The 25,031-nt window shown below is 41.8% G+C and overlaps 1 protein-coding gene and 1 long non-coding RNA gene across 10 annotated transcripts in view; one reads left to right on the forward strand and one right to left on the reverse strand.

The window, feature by feature from the left end:
• The window catches only part of LOC138683432 (erbin-like), a 160,885-nt gene extending 145,266 nt beyond the window's left edge, over positions 1-15,619 (reverse strand). For 2 of the 9 annotated variants that reach the window (XM_069775178.1, XM_069775175.1), the window contains exon 1: positions 15,389-15,478. The gene's annotated coding sequence lies outside the window, so the exon portion shown is untranslated. Of the gene's footprint in view, positions 1-14,414; positions 14,581-14,818; positions 14,904-15,388 lie in introns of those variants that run through there. The other 7 variants (XM_069775180.1, XM_069775179.1, XM_069775184.1 and 4 more) reach the window with 5 other exon arrangements.
• Positions 15,620-15,860: 241 nt separating this feature from the next.
• LOC138683265 (uncharacterized) lies at positions 15,861-19,931 on the forward strand. Its single transcript, XR_011322872.1, has 3 exons — positions 15,861-16,678; positions 17,903-18,005; positions 19,155-19,931. It is a non-coding gene; the product is annotated as an uncharacterized lncRNA (long non-coding RNA).
• Positions 19,932-25,031: the final 5,100 nt, after the last annotated feature.

Raw genomic sequence — 25,031 nt, forward strand, 5'->3', positions numbered from 1 at the left:
ATGGTAATTGCTGAGTGATCTCTCCCTGTCTTTATCTCAACCCACAAGCCTTTCATTATATTTTCTCTCCCCTGTCCAGCTGAGGAGGGGGGTGATAGAGCAGCTTGGTGGGCACCTGGCATCCAGCCAGGGTCAACCCACCACACTAATTTATTATTAAATGTTTAGTTTAAATAAATCTATGCCTTCCACAGCTAGGAAAACAAAACACTTGCCCTCATTCCCTCCTCTTTCAGGGACCTATCACTTCTTACACAAGACAGAACACCACTAAGGACCTTATGTAAGATAATTCACTGAAGTTGATTTTTACCTGTATGTCTAATCATAGCGATGCAAGAGAAAAAGTGAGGAAAAAAAGATTCAGAAAGAACAAGCAAAATTGCTTTAAATATAAACAAGCCCAGAGGAATGAAGTGTATAAAAGAGCTATAAAATCAAGGCTTTCAAATTATTTTGGATAAGAAAAATCTATGCAAAATATTAGTTAGAAACTGATCTGATGGAAACATGTATTTTTCTGTCAATGCAATTTTTAATATCTTTGCCTTCCAACTAGGAGGAAGGAAAGTGACTACCACCTTCTTTGCAAACAAGGAAGTAACATGCAAGAAAACACACTCCGCCCTAAGCTTGTTTCTTCTTTCCCACTTCCTGTCTTGAGAACTTGCTGGAATTTACAGTTTGGGCAGAAACAACATCCTTCACTGCTCATTTTTAACAACCCTGCTTTTCTATCTGCTGTATCAAGCAATTACATACAAATCTCTTAGGGATGTAAAGAAACACATAAGCTAACAGCCTTAAAAAAGCCCAACACAAAAAAATCAAAAAAATCCTAATCAAACAAAAAACAAACACAACATAACACCACTACCCCCCCCCCCCCAAAAACCCAAAACAAACAAAACAAACCCACACACCTGTCATGGTTTAAGCCCAGCCAGTAACAAAGCACCACACAGCTGCTTGCTCGCTCACTCACTCCTCCCCCCCTCCTGGCCCCAGTGGAATGAGGAGAAAATATAAAGAAAAGCTTGTGGGTTGAGACAAGGACTGGGAGGGATCACTCCCCACTTATGGTCACAGGCAAAACACAGGTTCAACTTGGGGAAGAAACAAAATCAATTTAATTTACTACCAATCAAATCAAAACCAAGGATACTGAGAAGTAAAACCAAACCTTGGAACACCTTCCCCCCACCCCTCCCTCCTTCCCAGCTCAACTCCACTCCCAGTTTTCTCTACCTTCTCCCCCACCAAGCAGCACAGGGGGATGGGGAACGGGGATTGCAGTCAGTTCATCACACATTGTCTCTGCTGCTCCTTCCTCCTCAGGGGCAGGACTCCTCACTCTCCCCCTGCTCCACCGTGGGGTCCCTCCCACGGGACACAGTCCTTCACAAACTTCTCCAACATGGGTCCTTCCCGCAGGCTGCAGTTCTTCAGGCACAGACTGCTCCAGTGTGGGTGTATTGGGTCTGGCTGAGATGGAGTTAATACTCCCCATAGCAGCCCTCATAGCACTGTGCTCTGCATCAGTAGCTAGAAAGGTGTTGATAGCACACCAGTGTTTTGGCTACTGCTGAGCAGTGCTGGCACAGCATCAAGGCTGTCTCTCCAACATTTTTGCCCCCCCTCAATGGCAGACTGGGGCAGGGCAAGATCTTGGGAGGGGACATAACCAGGACAGCTGACCTAAACTAACCAAACAGATATTCCATACCATATGATGTCAGCTCAGATTTAAAAGCTAAGTTAAGGGAGACGGATGGGGGGGCATTTTGTCTTCTGGAGCAACCACTACGCGTACTGAAGCCCTGCTTCCCGAGAAGCGGCTAGAGAAGCGGCTAGACATCGCCTGCTGATGGGAAGTAGAGAATAACATCATTTGTTTTTTCTTTGCTTTTGCGCGCGCAACCTTTGCTATCACTTTATTAAACTGTCCTTATCTTGACCCACGAGCCTTTTGTTATATTTTCTCCCCCCCGACCAGCTGAGGAGGGGGAGTGATAGAGCAGCTTTGGTGGGCACCTGGCATCCAACCAGGGTCAACCCACCACAGTGGGCTTTCCCATGGAGTCACAACCATCTTTGGGGGCATTCACCTGCTCTGGCATGGGGTCCTCCACGGGCCTCAGGTGGGCATCTGCTCCACTGTTCACCTCCATGGGCTGCAAGGTGACAGCCTGCTGTCTCACCACAGGCTACAGGGGCATCCCCTCCTCCAGTGCACCTCCTCCCCCTCCTTCTTCACTGACCTTGGTGTCCACATAGGTGTTTCTCTCACATTCCAATCTCCTCCTCTACAGTAGGTTCCCCTGAAATACGTTATCCCAGAGGTGCTACCACCATCACTGACTGGGTCGGCCTTGGTCAGAGGCGGGTCCAGCTTGGAGCCAGGGGAGCTTCTAGCAGCTTCTCACAGGAGCCACCCCTGTAGCCCCCTCCCCTGCTACCAAAACCCCACCACACAAACCCAAACCACCACCAAACCCAAACCCCCACTAAAATCCTGTATGCTGTGCACAGGCCTAAATAACAAAGGAGGAAAACATAACACTCTTTTTCCTATACAGTATCCCTATTGATAGCCTCCTTGTTTCAATTTCAGTCTATGGCATATTTTAATCAAAAGAAAAAAAAAGGGGGTATGGGGAAACAAACAGTAGTGAAAATGCTGAGAGTATAAGTCAGCAATTGGTATTTAATACTATCCTCAGTAATTAATACAAGAAGTCCTTTTTAACCCCTTAATTCAGGAAAGAAAACAGATTTGAAAAACATAACTACCACATTCTGTTTCATGAGTGTGATATTTTTATTCATTTGGCATATGTTGTTTCCTGAACGGATTTAATGTATTTTGGCATTCTAGAACAAAACTGCTCTCAATGTGTTTGGCATTTCATGTACAATGCAGCCAGGAAACTACTCCTTAGACTATGCAGCCATCTGCAGCAGATACCAAAGGTTTTTAAACAAGCAAGCTGCACTGCTGTAAATATGCAGCATTTCAATACACAAGAAAGGTTCTCATCTATTAACTAGACTTTCCATCTAATTGCCTTCAGAAGATTCCTAGTTACTCAATTATTTTGTTTTCTAAATTGCATGGTCCATATATTAAAACAAAACAGCCCCTGATGCCCTGCTTTACATGCACTCCCCCCAAAAAGTAATTGCCAGAATTCCTAGTTAAAAATAAAATCATCAAACAACAGAGGTCAAAAGAACATAGAGGGCCTAAAACAAAGCAAGCAGAGGTTGGGTACATGGGAGGAGAAGAACAAACCACAACCCTCTAGCTAATAACTAAATGGATAAACTGCCCAGAAAAACTGCTGCACCAAATCTAAACAGGTTACACAATTCAGTGTGGTGAGAGGAACACAAGTGGAAACACATTCATAGACCAGAGTTTAAAAAAAGAGGAGCGCACATAGATGTGTGTATTCATTCCCCATTTGGGAATTGTTAGATTTCAAAAAAATATATATATCCTACCAAAAAAAACACAAGATGCATCCTGACACTTACAATATACTACATAGTGCCCTAATAAAAGTTACTACTTAAACAGCATACACAACTGGACTTCCATTTTACTTTAGAATACTTCCCCCTTAAAGAAGACTTCTGTCTGTCTTATAAGTGTTACCCACCTCAACAAGCTAGTTTGTTTTTTGCTTTTGCATTTGTTTAGTATAAAATGCAGTACTACAAACAGTAAGCTTTTATTTACAATACAGCTTTAAAAAGAGTTTTCCTTTAATACACCTTTTTCACTGCTACAATAAGGAGTAGCCACTATTTTTGTAAAGAGCAAAAGTTCAAAAAAAAAAAATCAGTATTTTCCAGATTAAGCATCATCTCCCTCTAGTTTATACAATAGTTATGACACATATTAGCTCAATATTATTCTCAGCAGTTTTAAGTCACCATCCTGGCCAAATAAAGGAATCCCTGAACTGTACCTTTGTCTATTTTGTCTTCTGCATTCATTTTACAACTGATACATAATTCCAGATCCATCCCAATTAGTAGCTCACAATTGTGATGCACAAGAATTAATCTTCTTCACCTGAACTGTGGTTCTAACTACAAGACTCTTCACATCTCCCATGTGGCTAAGCACCATTATTCTTGTCCTCCATTTACTCAGCTTTGCTCTCACAATGTGCATTTGATTTTTGCCAACTTATTATCTCCTTTTACTCCCAACACTGTAATGAAGCATTTAAGCTAATATTTTTTGCACTAAATTATTTTTCTCTTCACTTAGTGTTGTGTTTCTCTATGCCAACAGATGATGATTAAAGAAAAAAAGAAGAGATGTTATGTTATTTTTATTTTACTACATCAGACGTTTTGGAGATCAGATAAGCAACTGTTACAATAAAATTAACAGAAGGATATTCTTGACTGGTTTCCAAAGTATTTTTGCCTCTTCAGATAGCTTACTGCTTACAATAAAAAAAATAAGAATTACTTGGAATTTAGACAATTATATTGAAGCACAGTTTCTCTTAAAGCACTGTTATCAACATAGATAGTAATTCACTATCTATAGTCAAAAACAGTTTTTCACCTGACAGGAGGTTTAAGTAGAACTAAGATTCTTCCTTCCCATCACAGTGCAAGTTATAGCCTCAAAACTGAATTCAAAGTTGATTTAATAACTTGGCTTAAAGTGTTACTTAACTTCAGACATCCTGTGCTTTCTAGCAGGAAATGCTATTAACGTCAGCCTCTTTCTCAGAATAGGGAAACTGAACTGAATAGCACAATGTAGGAATTTCAGAAAATTTCATAAATGTGATTTCAAATAATTTTAATTGTCCAGTGGGTACTTCCCTTCAGACTTTTAAAAGATTAAAAAAAAGTTAATACAAGTTTGGGGAAAATGAGTAACATTCTGATTTTGGGTGAAAGTTATTCCTCTATAGATATTTCATACTCTGAAGCTGAAATTTAAAACATTGTCAAGATTTAACACAAATGGAATGATGGGTGATCTATGAATCTAAAATGAGCAAATATATACTTGAATTCAGTGGAAACATGCAGGGACTCCATCTGGGACAGACGAAAGAGGGGGAGCACTGTTTTTAAAAGTTTAAGGAACAACTTGTTGGTTCTTGACAAGTTGTTTTATGTAGAGGGAAGAAAGAAGTAAAAAAAAGAGGACAAGAAAAAAAGTAGTGATTAAAGATTTACTTCTCTCCCATCCCATAACACTTCCTTTTAACCTGCTCCATCAGCAGGGCCATAATCTTTCCCTTGAGGTGTCACAGACTGCTGCAAAACCAATTCAGTAACACTAATGTCATGAAAGACTACAGGACATTTGAAATCTTGACAATACCTCTCCCACAGATTTCTCACAGGAAAATACCACAGAAAACTTTGCTCCACTGCTTTTCTCTAGCAAGAGCAGCATTTCAAAAAGCACACAGGAATACCATGATCCTCAGCACTTCTGCTTTGCTTCAGTAAAGCAAGACAAAATAAATGCTCCTTGAAAAATAGAGGAGCTCACCCAGATAAATACAAATGGAAGAGTAAATTATTCTCATTTAAGTCTATTAAAATCTATTTTAAGTCTATCTTGCTTTTCTAGTATTTGTATTGTTTACTTTTTTTATTTATTTAGATGAAACTTCTGGTACTGGACCCAAAGCATTAAAGTCTAGATTAAGAATAACACACAGGAAGTACAGGGTTTTCTAATAGCCACAGAAAGCTCCCTCCCCCACAAAACATCATTCAGAAAAAAGTATCCTAAAAGACAAGACAAATAAGATGCACTACAGTTAAACAATAGTATAGTAAAATTATAAAGCTCCGATAGTTTCGCCTATATTAACATTTCTGATCTTATCCATCAGAAGCAGAGCCAGATGGCTTGCCAAATTCAGAGTTCCAATTGATTTCCCCTTCCTGTCACATTCCCAGAAAGGATGGAAACTCACAGGTTTAACCATCTTTTTCTCCTCTTCCTACTTAGAGTCCTTAATTTTTACCTTGTTTTTAATAGTTTTCCAACACCCATCTGTGAACCAACAAAAGTGACCTTAAAGTAAAATTCTAGGTTTGTTCCAAATATTATTTTCTAGCATTCTTCACTCAATTTCCTCTGACTGTAATTCCTCACCAAAAAGAGATCTACTAAAGAATTCATGAACATTCTGCATTACTTCCAATAAATCATCTGGTATAAGTTTACTAAAGCATAACTGAAATAAATTGTATAGAGGCTGGATAGCTATGAATCAGAAAAATGTGAACTTTTGAATTTTCTTCCTCAGTGATGAACTTTACTGCCAACCTAAAAAAAAAAATCTATATAAAGCACCTCAGAATTTAAATGACCTGCAGCTCCAGGGTTAACACCACATATGATTATGTGACCAGAAGTAACCCAAAATGACTATGTTCTCCTAAAAGGAGCTAACTACCAAACTGACATTCCAGGTTGCCACAGATTAATCTGCCACAGCAAGCAAGTGTACCAGCAGCAGGCTATCAGTGCACATGAACAGATGTCTGCACATCCATCTCCTCCTTCAAGTACACCTACCAAAGTGGAAACTAAGTAAATTCAACACCTGCATGTAATACTCTGTAGCATAAGCATGGAAAGCAAGTATTTAAAGAGCATTTAAGTCATAAAAGACTTAGACTGCCATACTTTTCAGTCTACTTTTACTGAAAATACAGGCCTCAACCTTGTAAATGCTTCTACAGCCAAGCTTTTTGTTTAACTACAAGCATGCATAAGCACATACAGATTATTAAGCATAGCATTTCCCCAGAGGAAAAATTTACATTAGTATCATTATTTAAATATAAAAGTTCTCTGATATCCAGTTTCAAATATAAACCTCCATCCTATCTTCAGGGTTAACTGTAAGTAAAGACAGAAGACCTGCAGTAATTTGATCAAATTGCTGACAATTGGGTTCATCTTCTAAACTACCATTTCTCCCCTCAAGGAGATTAATTCCAGGATGACTACAGTCACATGTGGGGGAAAAAAGCAGCAGTTCTCAAAAAGTTTCTTTACAGCCTACCAGAAGTCTTCCAGAAAAGCCTGGAAACACTTTCCACCATCCAAACACTTAAAATGACATCCATAGTAATTTTGGATGACTGAACCTGTGACTGACATTCACAGGCATCTGTCATTGCATTTCAGACATTTGTTTAGATGTACTGATACAGCTGAAAGCATCTATGCCCTCTCCTCTCCTTTTTAGGAGGCTTTGGAAGTTTTAGAAGATACGTACTGAAAAACTCCAAGGACAAGGAGGGCAAGGAAGGCTGAAGAAGTAATTTCTGCAACTGTACTAAACTTAGACCCCATATTAGGGGACAGAGGACTATGGAAGAACATGAAACTTTTCTTCCAGAACTGTCTGGGAAGACAGAGCCACCCGCACCACCCCCACCGGTGCTACAGGAACTTCCCATGCCAACTAGAGCTGAAACCTGATGAGAAGGTTCCAAAGGCAGCAGTAAAACTCAAAGCACAGTACTTCAGACACCAAGACAGATACTCTTTTTCAACCATCCTTCTGCAGCTACCTTTAAAAAACTAACAGAACTTCAAATACTTTTAATTCAGTTATTAACATTGGAGCTTTCCCCACCAAGGAGAATAAGCCCCAGGCCACTTCAGAGGGAGATACCATCCATTCCAAATTAAAAGTTGCATTAGAAATGTTTAATTTCAAGTATTTATAACTTTTAGTAAGACTTCAAACCACTTCAGAGCTCCTTTACTCTTAAAGCTAGCCCCAGACAACTGACACAAGAAGTAGCCACTGAGCACTAAGAGCTCACAGGAAGACAACTACACCCCAAGCATCTACTTCAGAAGTGCAATTTTAAGTTCAAGAGAACACAAAGCTCAACACTTTTAAAACAAGTATTTCCTTCCTAGCTGTTCCTAGAAAGGAAATTCTACTCAAATAGCTGCAGTCTCCTCCACCAGAAGCATGTGATAATCCAGAATAGTCAGACGATTCACTACCTGGACCATGTTTATGTATCTCTGCTCATTCCACCCCAGCCAACTTCATGACAGGGTCTACAAGACATTAAGCACAGCACTGTACATGTTGAGCTATACAAACTTGGAGAATTCAGTGTGCTTAGAAGACTTTTGTGTTTGGAAAGGGAGCCCATGTACCCAGTGAATTCTGAACTGGTCACTCTGAGGACACTGATTTGCAGTTTCTTCCAGTTATTCTCACAATGTGCATCTAAAGAGAATCGGAAAGAATGTTTGCTTTTAACAGTTGTTTTACTTTGCATATATAACATAGCTTTATGCTTGCAGAATTCAATTATACAAAAGCATGAAACAAAAGTTTGAGAAACCATAGTACTATTTACAAGATTCAAGGGTATATAATATTGGATATTTTAAAATTGAGAAACTATGAAAAAAGTTGTGCATTTTGGAATCACTTACCATCTTTCTGGTAGCTTTGCTCTTACAGGGACAGAAGTTGTCCTTACTATCATAAGTAATCTTTAGGGTCTAGACTGTGCCTAATCATTGGACAGATACAGAACAGAGGAAGGCACAAAGCATTCCCCTGCCGCCTTTAATCAACAAAGTTATGTAAAAGACTTGTTACCTAACGTTTTCTTGGCCATGCCAAAAAATGGGACAGAAGAGTATGGCCATCCCATTCATTAACTACTGAAGTGGATTAAGAGGGGAGGAGAGTACACAATATCTTATCTAACAAGATTCAGCCTTTGAACGCAAGAAGCTCCAGAGGCTTGGTTACCTTCTGACATTATTACAACTTCCAGGACAGCCACAGCAGCCAAGACAGTTCATATTTTCCTCAGACTCTGCTTAATCATCACCCCTTGTTCCTATGTATAATGATCACTTAGTATCAAGCATCTACAAATTAGTTCTGGATACAGAAAGAACTAATCTACTTTTCAACTTAAACTACCCTAGGGAAGCTAGTCACAACGCTTATATGTTCTCCAACATAAGTACACTTCAGTTTGGTTTCATTTAGACCAAATGAAGAGGTTTGCTTAGCGTTATTTCTCAATCATGAAAAGTCACAATGTATTTTTAAAAGTGGAAGGTGCAATTTAGTGTTGAAATATCATGCTCCTGTATCACCTTCAGGGGAAGTACAGGTAGGACTAAAGAAAGAGTAATAAGCCAAATGCCTGTATTGAAGTTTAAGCATCATAGAAACAAGTATCTTAAAAAGAACTGGTAACTAATGAGGAAGAGCAGCAGAAAAAGCAAATTTATCCCAATTACTATACAATAAAAATACTACCAATTCCAATATAACAATATTTGCTTTTTCCATTTTTCTTACACAGGAAGAAGATGAGATTTATAAATCTCTCCTAAATCAGCATTCTCGCTCTCAAAACTTAACATTTATAAAGTTTTACTCACAATATATGAACACTGTATTCTTAATTAGAAATTAAGGCAATATATTTCAGTAATCTTTTTACAACAAAAAAATCCTTCAAAAAAACCCCACACCCATCTTGTCATTAGAACAGTCAAGTTTCTGTATCACCTGTCCCCTTATAATCTTAAACTCAGTAGAATTGCTTAACAATTAATTATTACTGAAGTATCCTAGGCAGTGTTATTTAGGCCCACTAATTTTTACTGATATTTACTCAGCAGGAGATAGTGTGCCAGCTGTGCTGATACAGCAGGCTCTGCATGCCACCTTCACAGTTGGAAACTGCAGTGGCACACTGCAGCTGCTCCCCAAGAGATGAAAAGAACTATAAGAATTATGGTAAATCCATGTTTGAAGCTTTGACAAGCTCCCACCCTGCCAAAAAAAAGTATTTCTTGTCCAGAACTGGACCAGAGTCTGCCATGCAAGTAGCCACAGAACTGTTCACAAGTTACCCACAACACTAAAGTTCCTAACACTAAGTTCCAAAGACACTAAGCTAGCAATTTAATATGTTACCACAAATATTGCACTTTTTAAATGTGAAAAACTTATTAAGTTATTTATTGACTATTTACTACATAAACTGATAAACATGTTACCCTTAATGTTTTCATTCTGATGTGAAAAATGTCTGACACTGTTTTACTTAAAAGTTGACAAAGGTAAAATAGGGATGTTTCTAAACCCTCATTTTCTAGATAATTCACGCTTAACTACCTATATCAGCTGTCACCATCAACATCTGCACGCTCACATAGGGATACAACCTACTGATTTTGAATCCATAAGAGTAGCTTTTCCGTCAACTCAACTAGTTACTTGTTCAGAAAAGGTTAGATTTGTAATTCCTCTATGCAGAGAAAATGTCAGACGCTCCTTTAGCAAATCAAGTTATTCCATAAGGAGAATCTACTGAAAAGATGACATAACAAACATTTGATCTTTACATAACATTTTCCCTAGGAGATTTTCCTTTTTACTTGGGAGCAGGAAGGACAAAAACAAAATGAAAAAACAAAATGGACAGCCAATGATTTATTACACTCCAACAGGAAAGCTCAGTTGAATTTGATTCCATCCCCTTCTATTTCTAGAACTGTATTGGGTCTGCGTGTGTTGTTTTCAGCTGGGATAGACTTAATTGTCTTCCTAGTAGCTAGTACAGTGCTATGTTTTTGAGTTAGGTGTGAGAAGAATGTTAATAACACTGATGCTTTCAGTTGTTGCTAAGTAATGTTTAGTCTCAAGTCAAGGATTTTTCAGCTTCTCATGCCCAGCCAGTGAGAAAGCTGGAGGGGCACAAGAAGTTGGGAGGGGACACAGCCAGGGCAGCTGACCCAAAGTGGCCAACAGGGTATTCCATACCATGCGACATCACATCTAGTATATAAACTGGGGGGAATCACCACTCAGGGACTAACTGGGCATTGGTCAGCAGGTGGTGAGCAATTGCACTGTGCATCATTTCCATATTCCAATCCTTTTATTATTACTACTGTCATTTTATTAGCATTAACATTATCATTATTAGTTTCTTCTTTTCTGTTCTATTAAACCGTTCTTATCTCAACCCACGAGTTTTGCTTCTTTTCCCAATTTTCTCCCCCATCCCACTGGGTCGGGGGAAGTGAGTGAGCAGCTGCGTGGTACTTAGTTGCTGACTGGGGTTAAACCACGACAGTGTGGCAAAATTTTGGTAGCAGGGGGAGCTATAGGGGTGGCTTCTGTGAGAAGCTGCTAGAAGCTTCCCCCATGTCCGACAGACCCAATGCCAGCTGGCTCCAAGACAGACCTGCTGCTGGCCAAGGCCAAGCCAATCAGCAACAGTGGTAGTGCCTCTGTGATCAACATATTTAAGGGGAAAGAGTTACCGCGCAACAGAAACTGCAGCTGGAAGAGAGGAGTAGGAATATGTGAGAGAAACAACCCTGCAGACACCAAGGTCAGTGAAGAAGGAGGGGGAGGAGGTGCTCCAGGTGCCAGAGCAGAGATTCCCCTGCAGCCTGTAGTGAAGACCATGGTGAGGCAGGCTGTCCCCCTGCAGCCCATGGAGGTCCACGGTGGAGCAGATATCCACCTGCAGCCCATGGAGGACCCCATGCCAGAGCAGGTGGATGCCCAAAGGAGGCTATGACCCCATGGGAAGCCTGTGCTGGAGCAGGCTCCTGGCAGGACCTGCGGATCTGTGGAGAGAGAGGAGCCCACACTGGAATAGGTTTTCTGGCAGGACTTGTGACCTTGTGGGGGACCCACACTGGAGCAGTGTGCTCCTGAAGGATTGCACTCCGTGGAAGAGACCCATGCTGGAGCAGTTCATGAAGAACTGTAGCCCGTGGGAAGGACTCACATTGGAGAAGTTTGTGGAGGACTGTGTCCCGTGGGAGGGACCCCACGCTGGAGCAGGGGAAGAGTGTGAGAAGTCCTGTCCCTGAGGAGGAAGGAGCAGCAGAGAATGTGTGATGAACTGACAACAACCCCCATTCCCCATGTGCCCATGCCATTGGGGGGGGGGAAGGTAGAAAATTCATGAATGAAGCTGTGCCTGAGAAGAAGGGAGGGGTGGAGGGAAGGTGTTTTAAGATTTTATTTTATTTCTCATTATCCTACTCTTGATTGGATTGGTAATTAATTAGTTTTCCCCAAGTCAAGTCTGTTTTGCCCATGATGGTAATTGGTGAGTGATCTCTCCCTGTCCTTATCTCAACCCCTTTATATTTTCTCTCCCCTGTCCAGCTGAGGAGGAGTGATAGAGCAGCTTTGGTGGGCACCTGGCATCCAGCCAGGGTCAACCCACCACAAGAACCTACACTAACATGCTACCTTTAACATATGTTACATATGCGCAAGCCTTCCCATAGCTTTGATGTTCCAAGCATGGTGCTCTGTGCCTAGGACCACAAACAAATTCCACTGAGGACAAATCACAACACTGTTTTCTTACACCACCAGCTTAATACCCTAGGTAACTTTCAATCAATAACACTTTCTCCATGGAGTCCCCTAATCAATTCTATATGAATGTGATGTGCAAACGGATACCCTATTGAGCACTACATTTCTACCAAACATTATCCACTGGGCAGCTTATTCATAAGACAAATCTATTCATATTTATACTAATATGATAATCATATTCCATAGTATGCCATATGCTGTAACTTCTAGCTCTTTGATCGCAAGCATACCTACTTAGAATTACCAATGTTTACATGAGTTTAATTTAATTCATGAGCAAGGAACAGCCAGGTCAAAAGAATGTTTCCCCAAGCAATCGACACATACCTATGAGAGTGTTATTTCAAACAACATGAGCTACCATATGTATACTTAAATCATTTTATTCATAATATGAATATCAATGTCAGCCTGATTTTTAGTTGAGACTGCTGATCTCAAGAAAGAATACACTCCTTCATAACTCCTAAACTATGTTAATGACATGAATGGTATTCTACGATATAACCATTAGCTGTAAAAGCAGTACTGAATTACACTTTCATCATTAAAAATGGCCTTATCCATAGCTACCATGGTTACAAAACGCTGATGTAAAAAGTTGTGGCTCCACTACAAGGATCTATTCTTCTACACATTGAAAAATATCAAGTGCATCATGAGAAACACAAAAGGTCTGAAAAGAAACAAAAAATTGCATCCATTAAGAACATAGTGGTTTACAACTAAATTTGTCATGCATTGCTACAATTCCCCACCAAGAACCTCAAGTCATTAGGACTGAAACACTGCTTTGGAAAGTGATCATTCTTTGTAAAAAGATTACTCTATTTAGACTTCATTGCTTTTCTGCCAAGCATCAGCCATATAAGGAAACCAAAGTTCACTGCCATTTATTTTGTTCAGCCCTTTCAGATGCCTACTAAGAATGACCTTTATTGCTGCCTGGAAAGGTAAGTCTATAAATTGTAAGCTAAATAATTTACTTGTTATCAGCCACAGAAGACACTTTAGGTCAGTTAAATGTTAACATTTTTCCTCACACTATATCAAACAGATGGAGCTGGATTAATAACTTTTTCCTCATACACTATGTTACTTGATGCTGTTAAAGAACTACATATGTAGGAGTGTTAAAAATTTTTGCATAGAAATTACTTTGTCCAAGTCTCACAAATACCAATACATCTCGGACGCTTGAGAGACTGAAGCACGCACATCCTATCTGACCAACATGCTTCTTTTCAATTTGTCAAACAGGAACAAAAATTGAAATAAACTAGCACAGAGCTATGGCTTCTGGCTCATTTTGAATGTTCACAATATGAGAAATTCCTTGCCTTCACAAAAGGACTAACCAATAATTGCCTCTGAGGCACGTGAAATGAGTCTGTGGTGAGCAATACTGCTTTCACTACATGCAACTAGTTAGTTGGCATAACATAACAAGCACCAGCAGTACAAAACCTTACACCAAAACTTCGCATTTAGTTTCCCTTCCAACGGCTTCAAACAGAACTCCTTTAATAAAAATGATAAAGGAGAAAGTGGTCACCAAAACCAAACAAGGCTACCTTAACTCAGAGGTTCAACTACATATACTTTTAATAAGTCAGACCACTAGCTAGCTTTTTTTTTTTAAACGGAGATTTTTAAGATAAACTTGTACAAGGATCAAAATGCAATACAGACCTCTCCTATACAAGCTGAAGAAAAATACGCAGTCCAACTCATCATCTTGAGGACAGAGAGGGGGCAGAGGGAAGGAAGAGGCAGTGGCAGCAGTCGAAGGGAAAAACTGCAACAACATTTACAGAGGACTACGAGGGCACATTTTTATAAATAAATTTAACAGCTATTTTGAAGACGACCGGCTAGACACTGACCGATATTCCAGAAAACAAGATGAAAGACAAAAAAGAAACGGCAGATACAGGGAGCACCAAGCCTCAAGATCTTTCGATTAAATAAAAAAATTACCTCCTTTAGAACTTTCTTATTTCCTGAGAACTTATTTCTACTTGCAGGGTTAGCAATCGTTTCGAAGGGAAGGAGCTGAAGAAGCACAGTCACAGACTCGAGCAGTTTCAGTTCAATACGAACAAAGAAACTTCTGCGCCCGAGGAGCTTAAAAACTCTCGATCTCCCCAGATTCTTTCTTCAACCTCCACGATTACGTCCATACAAACGGCATTTCGGCCAAGAGGGGAAGAAACACAAAGGACAGCTAAACTACGCAAGGCAGAAAACAGGAAAATAAAGGCCAAAAACAGGATATCAAAATGAAGCGTGAACTCCTTCCTTTTTCCCCACCCCCTTCAGCAGAGGAAGGATTTCTCGGTGGTTGTTGCTGCTGCTCCCCAAGCCTTTCCCATTTAATCTACCTTGTCTGTCGGGCGCCTAAACCAGATCCAGCAGGCAGGAGTTTCTTTCGACCCAAGGAAATATATTAAATCCAGTCGAGTTTTCTTCTTGTTAAGGGGGAAGAGGAGGGGGGGAAATACGCAACAGCTTTGAACGAGGACGGGGGCGTTTGCGGAACGTGCGACGTGCGTGTGCACTGAGAGAGGACGTCAGCGGAGCCGGGCTCCTCCCGACCCCTGCCACCGGCGGCGCCGGAGCCTGCCCCGCGACCGCCCGACAGAAACGATGCCCGGCGGCGAGACCACAGTGCCCCCCACCATCCCTCACCTGCCTGCCTCCCCAGCGCGCTCAGCGCCGCCACTCCGCCCCCAACCCCTCACCCCGAGCCGCGCTGCCCGAGAGCGGCGGCCGCCGCCAGCACGAGGGGAACGGAAGAGCCTCCTGCCTCACCTGCCCGCCCGCCGCTGGCCTCTCTCCCCGCCTCCTTTCGCGCACTTCCCCCTTCTCCCTCCGATTCAGCCTCCCACCACCCTCCCCGGCCTCAGCGGGGACCCAGAGAGGCGGCAGAGCTATGAAGTAGAGAGGAATACCCTAAGGGAGACGGAACAGGGACGGTAAGAAGACGCCGCGCACCGCCGCCCAGGCTGGGGTAGATATCGCAGCGGCGGGAGGGGGCGGAACGGGAGCGGGCAGACGCGACGCTTACGCCCCCACTGGTCGTGATGAAAGGAGGAAGAGGATAAGCAAGTACGAACATCACCAACAAACCCCACTAACCTACCCTCTCCCCGCACTAATGTGGGGCTGAGCCGCGACGCAGGCAATCCCGAGCCAGGGGCGTCGTGAGGGACGGGCCGCCGCAGCCAATGGCGCTCAGCGGGGGGCGGGAGCGCGAGCGCGCTGTGGAGGAGTGGGGCGAGGTGGAGGCTGAGGGCGTTGGCGCGGGGGTCAGGGGCCGGGGGGCAAAGGGCAGGGACGAGGCGGGGGCGCGGTTGTGAGGGCGGGGGGGGGGGCGGGAGAGCTAATAGGGAGAGGTGGGAGTGGCGGGAGTGGTGTGCTGTAGAGGGGATGTGTCCTGAGGCTGTGCAAGGGGCCTTCCTGCCTTTGCCTGACGTGCGGGCTGGGCACTGGGATGGGGCCGGGCCGCAACGCAACGGGTGCCTGCAGGCGTCCTTCCTGGTCCAGTAACCACACGGGACTGAGGGACCCCTGCTCTAGGGTACAGGTGTTGCTGGTTTCCCCCCGCGTTTTTGGCATAGTTTGTCTTCTGCATGTCTTACGTTCATGGCCATCCCAGCAGCTGCCACTCCATTGCGGCTCACTCTCCCTAACTTTCAGTTACCAGGAATTGGGAGAACAAACGCATTTGGGAAAAAAACCTAACAACCTCCACTCAAACGCGATGTTTGAATATGTTATATTAAACTTTGATGCAAACAACAGTTAAAGTAAAGCCACATAAATACTCACGCTGTTTCATGTAAACCCCAGAATACAGCTGTATTTTTTTCTTCAAATATTTCAACCTCCTTGGTACATTATGTTATTGAAAATGCTGTTAACTGTAACATAGTAATGTACAAATATGTTTGAAAAGCAGCCAATGGGTTTATTGTAGGTCACATGACTTCAATATTCATGTTTGTTAGATCTCAACAGTATGTTGATGGAAATGTTTTTCTGTTTAATTTCCTTGTTTGTTTGAAATAGGTATTTGATAACCTATTGTGTATGCAATATGCCGTTTTAACAGTCCTGGAGCCTGAAGTTCTGCTCAGCCACAAAACAGCGCACAAAGCTGACAGCAGGGTGGATTTGCACATGCTGCTCACCTTCTGCTCCTTAACTGTGGTCTGCAGAGACCACGTCTAAGGACAGAGGTAGTGTCATTTTCATGCCCATTTAATCCCTGGCTTCTCTACTGGGACTGTCAGCAACTAAGCTGGGATCATGTTTTATTATGATAATCTGTTTACTGAGAAATGGACAAAATGCTAAAAAATGCCATTTTATATGAGCCACTGAACACCAACAGAAAATGGTATGTCAGGTTAGTATCGACCTGCCCCTGATTTTAGCATACAACTAGAAGTGAAAAGTCCTTTAAACCCTCACCAGTCCCTGAAAGTAACTCCAATTGATATTTCCTGTTCAGGATCATTAGTTGCTTTGTTAAGTTTCTTATGAGGCTTTGGATGAAGATGGTTTAATCTTAAGCAACAAAACATACAGTTCATCACATTTATAGAAGTCCACTATGTTTAACAATACTGTTATTTATTTAAAACTTCTTGTCTGTGTATGGGCATTGTATGTTCGAATATCTCATTTGTATCCAGATATAGAAAATAAGCATGCATTTCTACTAGGGTAATAATATTTGTTTATTGTTTCTTTACTTTTCTACGAATCCTCATCTTTACAGAGCATACAGTCCTCTTTGGGGACTACATCTATGCCTAAATTTAAATAATTAAACTAAATTAAATATAACCATCAGAGTTTGTAAAAAATAAAATTATATACATATATATATATTTCCCAAAACATTAAATCGCCTCCATTTTTTCTTGTTCAGATAAGCCATTTTCTTCAAATGACTCACCTTTGGACTAAGGCCAAGTATGAGAACTTCAGCCCCTCAAGTTAAAAGCACTGACAACAGATTTAGAATTTCTCACTATAGTGCACTACACTGGTGCTATAATAAAATTCCTAATATTTTATCTCATGAGAACAGTTGATCATTCCTGTCTAATACACAATAATGTATCTTTATCATAATTAATATGAATGCCTCTCTGTAACTGATGTCCTCCATCATGAACTCTTCAAGGCATCTGTTTTATGCATGAATTATCATAACTTTTTAAATGTGAAAATGTTTACTGCAAATTGCTAAATACATTTATTAATGCAGCAGGGAAATTGATGGGTGTGGGAAATTTATAGCAACTGTTTGTTAAAGAATTTTCAAACGTGGGTTTCTCTAGGTTCGCTTTATTAACAACTCAGAGTTGGGCCACCACCGCAGTGAATGGCCCAACTCTGAGTTGTTAATAAAGCGAACCTAGAGAAACCCACGTTTGAAAATTCTTTAACAGAATTGGCGACCCAGATGGGACTCTAGGACACAAGAGAGAAAGAGAGCAATGGGATATTTTTCTGGACAAACTCATTACCAATACTCAATTGCCAGCTAATCAGGTGAGTTCACCTAAGAGACTTGGGCACAGGTAATTCCAGATAAAAATTATCCTGGGAAACTCTTGTGTTTAAACTTGCAAAAAAACTTAATTAAGAAAGATGGGGTTAGCACCCAGCGTTGAAAGGGGGACGCCCCTTGCTGAGGTTTTAGAAAATTGGAAAAAGATACCCTTGGCACAGACATTGCAAAAAAAGAAATCGATAATATTGTGCCAAGAGGAATGGCCATTCCTGACGAAAAATAGAGGAGGAGGGCCAATGGATGAGTGGCCTCCTAAGGGAACATTTAAACCCCATAAGCAAAAATTTCTGAGAATGATTTTGGAAGACTCTGGAAGTCAAGATATTGATTATTGGTATATTTGGTATAATTGGGCACAACAAAGGAGAAAAACTCCCTTGTTGAAAATGAGGAAAAGTTTACTTCCCTCGGCCCCTGAGGCTGAGGAAACAGCTTTTCTCAAAAGGTGCTAGCATGTATCCAATGCATTTGGACTACATCCCAAACCCGAGAGCAGGACCAGGTGCACCTGCTGAAGTTCCTGCAGTAACTGCAATAATGAGGCATGAACCTTGGAAGCAAGGTGATTTAGTAGCCTGGCAATCAAAGATGCCTCAGCTGCGTGATGATGCTGAAAAATGTGCTCAATTGTTATCGGGAATTGTCACCCCCAATTGGAATGATATGAGGACTCTGCTGCAAGAATTATTTCAGGCAGAGGAAAGAGAAAAGATTTTCCAAAAGGATAGAGAAATTGCTTAGAGAGGCCAGGGGTTAAACCCATGGCCTGAACAAGATCCACAATGGAATCTTGCAACCACAGAAGGAGCTAGGGCTCACCGAGCTGCCATTCAACAATTAATAGAAGCAGTTCGCCAAGCTGGTGAGAGAGTAACTAATTGGAAAAAGGTTTTAGAATGTAGGCAGAGACCTGATGAACATCCAAGTGATTACAGGGGACGATTGAAAGCAACTTTGTTGAAATATGGGGGCATGACCTCTGACAATTTCCAGGAGCCTTTAGCTATCGGTGTTTTTGTAGATCAATCTGCTCCAGACATAAGTAAATATTTTAAGAAACATATGCCAGGCTAGCAGGGTGAGACATTAGCTAAAATTCTAAGTATTGCTGCCTTTGTTTTCGACAGGAGAGCTGAAGAAAAACAAAAACAGGAAGAAGAGAAATTAAAAATCAAAAGAAAGAGAGAGCGGAAAGAGAAGGAGAGAGAAATTGGACTGTTAGCTGCAGCAATTACTCAGAATTTTAACCCACGAATGAGAGGTCGGGGATTTTCTCGGGGAAGATTTAGGGGAAGAGGGGCGCAAGTTAGAGCTCCCCCTGTTTCCCAATATGCTAACTCTTTACAGTGTTTTTATTGTGGAAATTTAGGACATATGCAAAGAGAGTGCCCACTGAGACCTGTTGCAACTCGAGGAGGATTCCTACCTGCTGGACCACCACGACCTCATTTGCAGTAAAGAATGGTATTCCTCTTCTCTGGGAACTAAAAAAGAACAATGGGACCTGTCGGAATCAAGGTAGATGAGCGCGGTCAGATTTCTGCAAAGGTAAACAGTATTCTTGTTACTTTCCTAGTAGATACAGTGTCCTGGTTTCAGCTGGGATAGAGTTAACTGTCTTCCTAGTAGCTGGTACAGTGCTATGTTTTGAGTTCAGTATAAGAAGTATGTTGATAACACTGATGCTTTCAGTTGTTGCTAAGTAATGTTTAGTCTCAAGTCAAGGATTTTTCAGCTTCTCATGCCCAGCCAGTGAGAAAGCTGGAGGGGCACAAGAAGTTGGCACAGGACACAGCCAGGGCAGCTGACCCAAAGTGGCCAACGGTGTATTCCATACCATGTGATGTCCCATCTAGTATAGGAACTGGGAAGTGGGGGCAGGGAATCGCCGCTGGGGGACTAGCTGGGTGTCGGTTGGCGGGTGGTGAGCAATTGCCCTGTGCATCATTTGTACATTCCAATCCTTTTATTACTACTGTTGTCATTTTATTAGTGTTATCATTATCATTATTAGTTTCTTCTTTTCTGTTCTATTAAACCGTTCTTATCTCAACCCCCGAGTTTTACTTCTTTTTTTCCCGATTTTCTCCCCCATCCCACTGGATGGGGGGGAGTGAGTGAGCAGCTGCGTGGTGCTTAGTTGCTGGCTGGGGTTAAACCACGACATACGGGAGCGACATTGTCTCTGTTAAACTTCAAAGTCCACCAGATGTCAAATGAAACTGTGATGGTACGGGGAGTGGTAGGGGAAGAGATAAAATATTTGTCTACTCCTCTGCCAGTAGTTTTGAATGGAAAATTAGTCTGAGGAAGATTTGTAATTTCTCCAGACTCTCCCATTTCCCTGCTGGGACGAGACCTTTTGCAGGAATTTGGTACGTTTATCTCTTTGGTGCCTACAGGAATCCAATTAATTGTAATGGGTTCTGAAGTAATTGAATTTAAAGAACAAAGCCATAGTGATTCAAAAATACCACCTGAATTAGCTGGAGTTCCCAGAGAACTTTGGAGTACATCAGGAGATGAAGTAGGATTATTGAAATCTGCTGAACCAGTTGTGATAAAAACAAAAGGAGGGACTCCTCCTTCAATTCGGCAATATCCGATTATAAATGAAGCCATTTCCAGCATTGAAAAACAAATTGTGCATTTTTTGGAAAAGGGGATTTTGAGAGAGTGTCGTAGTCCCTATAATACCCCAATTTTGCCAGTAAGTAAACATAGGACAGATAAGGATGGAGATCCTGAATATAGATTTGTTCAAGATTTACGAGCAGTAAATGAGCATGTAATTGCCCCACACCCTGTGGTGCCAGATCCTAGTCTGATTTTAACCCAGATTCCAGTCTGGGCACAGTATTTCACAGTGCTTGACCTTACTGGAGCTTTCTTTAGTATTCCAATTGCTGAAGAAAGCCAACCAATTTTTGCTTTCACTTGGCAAGGGAAGCAACTTACTTGGACTAGGTTACCACAAGGCTTTACTAGTTCACCAATGATTTTTTTCTCAGATTCTGAAGAATGATTTACAAGACTTAGTCTTTCCAAGTAAATCTGTCCTGGTGCTTTGACCATCAAATGTGGAGAATATCATATTCACCTTCAAGAACCAACATGGGGAATTGGGACATGGTGCTTTGACTATCAAATGTGGAGAATTTATGGTAAGGGAGACTGGTGCTGTCATCGATTCTATTTATCAAGCAATCATTTTACTTTTAAATTCAGGATTGTAATAATCAAATGGAGATTTAATCTTGAGTGAAATTTCTGGCACCATCACATGGATTATCCCCATTCGTATCATAACATGCCATCTCTGAATGTGTCAAAACAGTTTGTACAGAAACCTAGGGATGTTCACCAAGTAGAAAATGCCTGGACCAACAATATGCATGTGTCACTGATGAAATCTTTTACTGATAATCTAAATTTAAGTGAATGTTGGAATTGTGTTGCTCTACCAAAAACAGTGAATCAAGGACTTCAATTAATAGGAATCCTGATTCCTAGAAGTGCAAATTGGAAAAAATACTGGTTTAACGCTACTTTCTCCGAATCTTATGAAGAACAAATTTGGGAAATTAAAGTATCAAACTCAGGAGACTATTCACAAGTCCATTGTGTACAAAGGTGTTATCCCCCAAGTGTTGATAACCAACGTTTATGCAAAAATCACTCATTTGTAGGAAATTGGACTCAATGCCAAAACATGGCTTCTATTAACTCAGGATTGCGTTTAAATTGGCGAGCACCTGAGGACTTAGGTATTTTTTGGTTATGTGGGAACAAAGCTTACAAAGCTTTGCCTCCAAATTGGGGAGGAATTTGTACCCTAGGAGTAATGTCTACAGATTTGGAAATTCACCCAAAAACTGTCTCAAGTGCAACATGGCATAGAACCTTTTTAACTCAAATTCGAAGAGCTCTAAATCCCTTGACTGAAAGACCAACAGGATTTCATTCATTTTTTAGATGGCTGATTCCGGCTCTGGGAGTAAGTGAATTGGAAAAAGCAGCCTTAAATGTCTCTGGAGAAATTGAAAAATTAGCAAATTCAACTGCACATGGCCTTTCCACTCTCCAGAAAGAGGTAATTGAACTTTCAAAAATGACTATCCAAAACTGAATGGCCTTAGACATGATTCTGGCTTCACAAGGTGGAGTTTGTACTGTCTTAAATACCAGCTGCTGTATGTATACTGATTGATCAGGAGAACTAATGACAGATGTCCAGAAAATTTGGGAGGTTAGTGCCACGATGCAACAAATTCAAAGAGATGACACATCCTGGGGATTTTCTGACACCTTTTCTTGGTTAACATCTTGGTTTCCAAATTTGGCCACTTGGGTGAAAAAGTTAATTGTAATAATACTTGTTGTTATAATCATGGTAGTATGTGTGATTGTTTTGTTTCAATGCTGTGTAAGTTGTAGCTCTAGGATAATACAGAAGATAGAAAAGGAAATGTGGAGTTATCAATAGGATCGCAGGAGTGCGATAAAAAACAAAAGGAGGAAATTGTAAAAGGAACTAGGCCTTAAGCCTTATTGTTTTAAGACTATTCATATTAGACATATAACTAATGATTAGAAACTGTTTTAGATATGATTAATAGAATGCAGGTGTGTGGTGGGTTGACCCTGGCTAGACTCCAGGTGCCCACCAAAGCCGTTCTATCACTCCCCCTCCTCAGGTGGACAGGGGAGAGAAAAATATAACAAAGAGCTTGTGGGTTGAGATAAGGACAGGAGAGATCACTCACCAATTACTGTCACAGGCAAAACAGACTCAGCTTGGGGAAAATCAACTCAATTTATTACAAATCAACCAGAGTAGGGTAATGAGAAATAAAACCAAATCTCAGAACACCTTCCCTCCACCCCTCCCTTCTTCCTGGGCACAACTTCACTCCCGGATTCTCTACCAAACCCCCCCAGCGGCACAGGGGGATGGGGATGGGGTTTACGGTCAGTTCATCACATGTCATTTTCTGCCACTTCAACCTCCTCAGGGGGAGGGCTCCTCACACTCTTCCCCTGCTCCAGCGTGGGGTCCCTCCCACGGGAGACAGTCCTCCACGTACTTCTCCAATGTGTGTCCTTCCCACGGGATGCAGTTCTTCATGAACTGCTCCAGCATGGGTCCTTTCCATGGTGTGCAGTCCTTCAGGAGCACACTGCTCCAGCGTGGGTCCCCCACGGGGTCACAAGTCCTGCCAGAAAACCTGCTCCGTGGGCTCCTCTCTCCACAGATCCGCAGGTCCTGCCAGGAGCCTGCTCCAGCGCGGGGCTCCCACGGGGTCACAGCCTCCTTCAGGCACCCACCTGCTCTGGCGTGGGGTCCTCCATGGGCTGCAGGTGGATATCTGCTCCACCGTGGACCTCCATGGACTGCAGGGGGACAGCCTGCCTCACCATGGTCTTCCCCACGGGCTGCAGGGGAATCTCTGTTCCTGCGCCTGGAGCATCTCCTCCCCCTCCTTCTTCACTGACCTTGGTGTCCGCAGGCTTGTTTCTCTTACATGTTCTCACTCCTCTCTCCGGCGGCTGTTTTCCGTCTGTCCTAACTTTTTTTCCTTCTTAAAAATGTTATCACAGAGGCATTACCACTATCGCTGATTGGCTGGGCCTTGGCCGGTGGCGGGTCCGTCTTAGAGCCGGCTGGTATGGGCTCTCTCTCTCTCGAACACAGGGGAAGCTTCCAGCAGCTTCTTACAGAAGCCACCTCGTAACCCCCCCTTGCTACCAAAACCTTGCCACACAAAGCCAGTACAAGGTACTTATAAAACAATATGTATGAGCTGCTTAATTGTCCTATGTGTCTCCCCCTCCATGGCTGGCTTAAAACCCAGTCAAGCTGAATCAACAGAGGAAGGATCATACATCTTAGACCTAAGACATGGGAGTAAGTGATTAACTTTAAACCAAGATAAATTAATAGAATAACCTGAGTGATTTTTAGAAATTCAAAGGTATCTTTGAAGTGTAAGAAGATAAGTGATTGTGGTGACTGAAGATCTTCTGCCTATGACCACTAACTTCAGAAGAACTGCGACACAAGAATGGATGAGATAAGATGATGAATGATAACGATATGAGAACAGAGATCAGCTGGAAAATTATAAAGACTTTGGACTGGGACAATGGGTGGTAAAAAGGTATATAAGATTTGGAAACTTTTGGAAGTATGCCATTCACTGCGGTGGTGGCCCAACTCTGAGTTGTTAATAAAGCAAACCTAGAGAAACCCATGACTGAAAATTCTTTAACACTGTTGCTCTCATGGTGAATCTACCATGGTTATAACATTAGTTTCAGTGTAAGATACTATTTCACTTAGGTTTTAGCCATCAAAAATAAAAGCCTATCCAAAGTCTGCTGAAACTATAGCTAGCTAGACCACAGCTCCTGAAGACATTTTACATAGACAAGATACAAATGTTGCCTCAAGCCTTCAAAAGACTGATTAACAACTAAGAAGGAGGTGATAACTTAAAGATAAAAAACTAAAACATGAGAAGTGTGGTATGCTTGCTGTTCAAGGACTGTTTAGATTATGTGTACTCAAGGTAAAGCTTATCTAGTTTAAGACTCTGCTTACGATAGAGGATGCTTAAGGAGTGTTTGGATAATAGTCAAGGCACCAGAAAACGGACATTTCAGAGTCCTAATTAAGGACATACATCCTCCTTCAGCATTGAGAAACAGGGGTTGGCAAGAGAAACAAAGACCCTGGTGTCCTCAGATGACACATGACCATAAAAGGACAAAAGGAGTAGGGGTATTCTTCCCCAAACAACCACCAAAGACCACCAGAGACCCCCACACAGGCGTAGAAGATATGATTGCTCAAGAGAACAACATGTCATGCTTGCTCAGCATAATGAATATGCAACAGTTAGACGGAACATATGTATTAGACAGGTGTGATGTTTTAACTGTAGTGTATAAGTATGGACTGAAAACCTCAGTAGGTGTGCTCAATTTGTGGAAATGTTCCA

Source organism: Haliaeetus albicilla, chromosome W (assembly GCF_947461875.1).
Source record: "Haliaeetus albicilla chromosome W, bHalAlb1.1, whole genome shotgun sequence".
Classification (NCBI taxonomy): domain Eukaryota; kingdom Metazoa; phylum Chordata; class Aves; order Accipitriformes; family Accipitridae; genus Haliaeetus; species Haliaeetus albicilla.